Here is a 6,575-nt window from a genome sequence, read left to right as displayed (position 1 = left end):
CTCAATGATGACTTTGTCACACTCAGGCTTGGGGAGTAACGGAATACATGTACTGCCACTACCTAATCAGATTGCATAAAAAAAAAACTGTATTCCATTACAGTTACAGGAAAAAAACATGCAATCAGATTACAGGTACATTTATTACAAATGGGGATTACTTCGAGGGATTACCATTTCTACGATGAGAGAGAGTGCGAGAGAGAGAGCGAGAGAGAGAGAGAGAGAGCGAGAGAGAGAGAGAGAGAGAGAGAGAGCGGAACCGTTGCTACATGTCGGGGAGGTGGGGACGAACGAACCGACTAGTCGTGTCCTCTACACGCGGGCAGTTTGAAAAAGCTTCATGGACGGGAGGAGGAAGTGGCGACCGGTATTCACTGGAACTTACTCGGAGCGAAAGTTTGAGCTGAGAGTCCAGCAGCATGCTACACGCTGTAGCTTCTTGCTAGCTAGCCCGCTAGCCTACAACCATAATGTGAGTTACACCTTCCAAACAAATCTTCCTCCCACCAATTCACTATTTAAACATCATATACAACATATACACGGCTAAACTTGTGAGTAGGATAAAAGTTCATTTTGCAGTTAGTGTCATACATCGTCATCCTCATTGGATGACTATCTATCTATCTATCTATCTATCTATCTATCTATCTATCTATCTATCTATCTATCTATCTATCTATCTATCTATCTATCTATCTATCTATCTATCTATCTGTCTCCCTGTCTGTCTATCTGTCTATCTGTCTGTCTGTCTCTCTGTCTGTCTGTCTGTCTGTCTGTGAGGTGTGGTTGCTTTCAGTGACAGTTGGAAAACAGCATATGGCCTTAAATCAACTAATCAATCAATCAATCAATCAATAGCTTTCATGCTTTTTAATTACACAAGGATTTTTGCTAATTGTAGGCTTCCCGGGTCCCTATCACCCGCAAATAGCAGGGGCACATTGTATAGAATATATATTGTGGTGATATTTATTTTTATTTTGTCTTCATGAGCATACTCAATATTGGAGTAATCCAAAATTAATCCAGTTATGTTACTTTAATATTATGGTACTTGGATAACATTACTAACTACATTTTTTAGAAGGTAACTTTTAACTGTAATAGATTACATTTTAAAAGTAATCCTCCCCACCCTGGATATAAAGTACAGTGGTGCCTTGAGATATGACTTGCCAATGGTGAAGAAAGTGTTATACCAACCTAAGATCTCAACAAGTATTTATTTGTCTATTTTGACATATCCTTTTGAAACTCATCCATCCATCCAGTATGCATGGTCATTTCTTCACAGTATAACATTTTTTTGACATCCTGTTTTCTTGTGTTTTATAAACTGGAAGCCCAAATAATGTATAAATACTTGAAATCACTTAAATTGTGGGCCCTGAACCCATAATCTATGAAAGTTTGACTTTTCAAATGGTATGACAGAAATTTTAACTTTTCAAGGATATATATATATATATTTTTTTGACAAGCACCTGTATGTAGCCATTTTCTACCCTCAAGGCCGATTCAATCAAAGTGAAAAAGTAGTAGAACTAATCGTGTTGTTTATTTACATATACCATTTATAACAGAAGAGTCACAAAGGGAAAAACACAGTTGACCAATATTAAGGACATCCTCTGATCTTAACTCCAAAGGAGGGCAAAGAAAAACAAAAACAACTACAGGCGAAAATGAGAAATCTTGAGAAGGGGCCGCAAGCCGCCGTATACTGATAATAAATTGTTTTAAAAATTAAGAGTAACAAGTAACCATTCAAAAACAAGGGCATTTGTACCTCAAGGCGTGCCTCACTTTTATTATTTACTTTTTCTGTAATGATCACATATACCTTGCAAGCCTAATTAATGGTATGTAAAACTTTACTGTTGATGAGTCAGAAGGTTAATTACATCCTGTTCTAAATGTAGGGGTTGAGCTACTTTGTCTTGTCCAGTCAAATACAGTACATCAATAACGAGCTGATGCCATTAGCATAGATCTTTCTCAAATTACAGATGAGTTGGCTGACTGGAACCCCCCCTAGAAATATTACTTTATTGACAATTAATTCAAAAACGAGTATTGAAAAAAAAAACTAACTAAAAGTCCAAAGTATCTGTCCATGTACCTGAATGTGGTAGTCTGTTCTGTCTATTCTTAGATTAGTTGTTGCTTCAGTGACCGGCGGTACGGTGGTATTTGCTACAGGTGGCCGAGTTGTAGCAGGGGATTAATGTGGAACATTCGCTGCAGGAAGTTCTGTGCCTGCAATTACATATGATGTGACACTTGGAGGAAGAGTTGGCATTTTCTTTCAGGTTTGGCAGGGTGTGTCGTCACCACACCACTTAGCTCTAAACAGAAGTTAGGGGTGGAATTTTAAGGTATTTGAAACAGCCAATCTTTTATTTAAGAAACCTGAACATTACCCATTGTAAAGTGTTACATGGTCTATGGCGATTTCAGATTCTTCATTGAAGCCACTGCACCCTTCAATAATGAACGTTCCTCTTCTACCATCAGCTCTTTTGTCCTTTTTTGAGACAGCTGTAACAAAATATACTGTCGATGGAGGCCCATCGTATAGTCCGAGCCGTACATATGGTACCAGAACTGCACACACCGAGGACCGGAGGCAGAACATTCGGAACTAATGAGACAAGCTGTATCATGTGATGCGCTGTTGGCTTCAATGTAAAGATAGTGCTCATGTGGATTATGAAATAAGACTCGTATGTGTGAGCTCTTCATTGTATAAATTGCAAATAAATTTACAGGTAATTTTCCTGCCACCAAAAAACAACAGCAATAAAAAAACAACACATCCTTGAAATACAAGGAAATCGGTACCAAAAGGCGTGTCTGACGTAGACATCACCCTGACATTCTTCTTATGTAATTTCTTTCCAGTCTAACAAAGTGTGCATCATCAATATGGTTAAGTAGTGGTGCCCCTGTAACCCCCCACCCCCCCAAAAAACTGCCCTTTGGAAAGTTATTTTTTTAATCTTTTTTATTTTTTTATAAACACTTTATTGAGGACATGTCAATGTTGACCCAATCTTTTAGAAAAGCTGCATGATTAATCGCGTGTAAAAAAATAATCCAATATCCGTCACCTGCACACGCACCCGACCTAGCTCTCTCTCTCGCTCGCGTCCTTTTTATCACGGGAACGCTAATTACCCACAGTCGCGGTGTGGGATGCACACACGCATCTTCCTCCCCTGCTGCTCCACCCCAGTCAGGTAACTGTGTGATGAATCCAGTGAAATATAATATTTTGTTTGCTCTCTATACATAATCATTTTGTTGTGAAGTAGCATGTCTCATCCAGCACAAATAACTGAGCATAAATTAGCCAATATTAGCCACCTAATTTAAAATGCTATATGCTAATTCAATAACAGATAACGTGATAACCACCACATAGTAAGACTAATGACGGTGAAAGGAAGCTCTCTGTGATCCGTGCATTGAAAAGCATTGGACTTTGGATCATTGTAATTTGATTTGTGGGGATTATTATTTTGACTTCAAAATGTGATGAACTGTTGTTTGTGCCTGGTTTGTATTATGCTAGTTGTCACGGGCAAAAACAAGCCAATACGTCATTGGTGATCAAAGAATTTGCATTGAGTTGCATTGTGGAAATATCAGAAATGCCCGGATGTTTGGGATTGTCAATTGCCTGTGAAAAATACTTATTTGCAGTCAAGTCTTATTCATTCTCATGCCATTGGTCTGTTTGGTTACATATGGTCTATTTATTTACTAATTGTAGCATAATGCCTCGAAAGGAGAGGCTGAAAAGATGCATGAAGATGAAAGGTCAGAGTCAAGGCTAGAGAGAGTCATGTTAACTAGAGTTTAGCACCTTTTAAAGATCCCATTTTAATATTGATTTGCTCCTCAAGGTTAATCGTATTGAAAAAATCTTAATTTTTTAAACAGGGATGTGATTTTTCCGCTAATTCGCGGAATTCCGCTTTTTTTATCTCCAAAAATAAAATGTTACAATTTTTTAAGTGGTAAAAAATCCGATTTCGTCTCTCGACAGCATTCCATTTTAGTGTTTCCGTAACTGAAATGAAACGGATCTTGCGATTGGCTGAAGTCTCCGTGTTGACCAATAAACGCGCTTGTTATAAAGGCATAGGAGTATGCCTTGTTCATTTCTCAGACGTTTTTGCCGGGTGTTTAAAGAAAGATGTCCGTGATCGAACGCAATGATGCTCCGCGAGTTAAGGAAATTGACAAGATCGTAAAAAAACAGTTTCGATGGGACTGGTTAGAGAAGGATATATCTACAAATGTTGGAAAGAAGACTGTGACGAATTTGTTCAGTGACTTTATTCGGAAGATCGATCGTGCCGGGAAAGCGCTTTGCATTTGGTGCCGTGATACCGTTGACTATGGTGGGAGAGGTTTCAAAGCTCTTGAAAGTCACGCAAAGAGCAAAAAACACGTGAAAGAACTCCAGTCAAGAACAACAAATTATTCCATCGCTGGAAGTTTCGGTGCCCAAACGAAAACTCCAAAACTTTACGGCCTCCATCACTTATTGACATCACAATCGGAAGCGGTAATAGAGAGACGTGAACCTGTACCAGTTGCTGACAGAGTCGTGAATTTTGAGGTCGGTGGTAAACTTTTCAAATTAATCGAAATCAAATTTTCGAAAATATTATAACGTAATAAAAATGGCCATAAATATTTAACATGGTTAATCATTGACACAAACTCAAATGAATGCTGCATGTTTGCACTTTTCAGGTTTCAATATGTTGACTATCTTGATGTATGCAGTTACAGAGATGATCTTAGTCAATCTGAATGCATGATTGTGTTTTTACCAGAGCTTGCTGCATGAGGTATTTTATGTTTTTGTTATGCATTATGTATTAAATTAAGAATGATTGATTAAATGATTTATTGCATGGTAAATATATATGATGATATTCTCAGTGATAGTTTTTAAAAGCAAAGGCAGTCCAATGTTTTTGAATGTGACTGATTTTGAGTTGACTAAAACTGCAATTTTATATGGGATAGTTCAATATACATTGAAAATTTATGCTGTTGTTTCGTCTATTTCTTTGTCATCTGAGTGCATTGAAAGTACTTAAAAACACGGAAAACCCATGAGCTCTGGACCTAGCTGAGTGCCCGCGGCCCTCAGACCCCCGGCTAAATTTTCAGATAATTTCACTTTGGTCAAATCACATCCCTGTTTAAAGTAAGTAGTTTGTACTAAATCAGCAGGTATGAAGCTATTAATAGCTAAATTATTAGCTATTATTTAGTACAAACCAGAACTGTAAATTACTTCTATGCTACGTTGCTAAGCTATGCTAAGTCTTGCGGTCATGTTGTCCTAATAGGCTGTTATTAGCTGTGGGGTATTATTAATTATTATTATGTGTGTGTAATGTTTATTTAAACATTTCTATTGACATTTCCGAACATTCGGGCATTTCTGATATGTCTCCAATGCAGCACAATGCAAATGCTTCTTTTATACGGTGAAAACAAACGGTAGATTGTAATGCTTTTGCCTGTGACTATCATACAAATGACATCTCATCACATTTTGAAATCAAAATAATCCTCACAAATCAAATTACAACAATCCAAAGGCCAACGCTTTTCAATGAGCAGATAGATTACGTTCACCAAATTGACGACCATCTTGACTTGTGACGTCATCTCGGAATTGTCAGTATGGTATATTTCTTGTGCACAAAAGTGCCCGGAGTCCTCCCAAAATCTCTGTTTATGCCACTGGTTGAGTCAGAAAGTGAATTACGTCCTGTGGTGTGATGTGAAGAGGGTCCCGAAGTGCACGGGTTGAGCCACTTTGTCTACACAAGCTGATTCCATTGGCATAAACGACACCCGTTGGAACCACGTCAAACTATTGGCACCGGAAGTGTATTTGGTTTTCCTCTGTCGAAGTTCTATACCAACCCAGTGATGTCCTTAGCTCTAGTGGCAAGCCAAGGTCATATTTAACGGATAAACACATGCAGCAAATATTTTTAGAATCGATTAATCTGTCGATTATTTAATCGACTAATCGGATTGGTTTTAATTTTGCATTTAAGTGTATTACAAGAGCATTTTTTCCCTGATTAATGTTTATTAACCAGTGATTGCCGTTTATTTTATACTCTGTGTCTGTATAGTGATTAAAAAAATGAATTGCAGCATGTCCACTGACGAAGAGGCAACAACTTCAAACTTCGTTCAACATCTGAAGTTGCACAAAGAACGGTAAGTAAGCTAATGTTAGTTGTTTATCGGCTAATTTTTGTTGCTAGCTGCGTAGTTAATGAGACTGTAAATTTACTGGTAACACATTGCAAACAAAGAAATCAGTTTCACCACTCTGGGTTCACTCCCTGAGTTCCTGACTCCTACTTTGATGCTCACCCCAAATAATATAATTAACAATGTTGTAAAAATGACTCGAAAGGACTAGAAACTCAAAGTGTAGGACTTGCTTGAGACTTTGACTCGAGACTTGAGGGTGTTAGAAATCGTTTCTTTGATTTCTGCGTGTTCAAAAT

At 37.8% G+C, this 6,575-nt stretch overlaps 1 long non-coding RNA gene across 1 annotated transcript in view; it reads left to right on the top strand.

Moving 5' to 3' along the window:
- Window positions 1–262: 262 nt before the first annotated feature.
- Window positions 263–6,575, top strand: part of LOC147180503 (uncharacterized) — a 48,912-nt gene continuing 42,599 nt past the window's right edge. Inside the window, exons 1-2 of the long non-coding RNA XR_015096381.1 lie at window positions 263–475; window positions 6,214–6,279. This is a non-coding gene — a long non-coding RNA (uncharacterized LOC147180503). The remainder of the gene's footprint in view (window positions 476–6,213; window positions 6,280–6,575) is intronic.

This window comes from Leptonotus elevatus, chromosome 1, assembly GCF_054856555.1.
Source record: "Leptonotus elevatus isolate MCC_2025b chromosome 1, RoL_Lele_1.0, whole genome shotgun sequence".
Lineage (NCBI taxonomy): Eukaryota > Metazoa > Chordata > Actinopteri > Syngnathiformes > Syngnathidae > Leptonotus > Leptonotus elevatus.
This window is presented reverse-complemented; position numbering and strand designations above follow the sequence as displayed.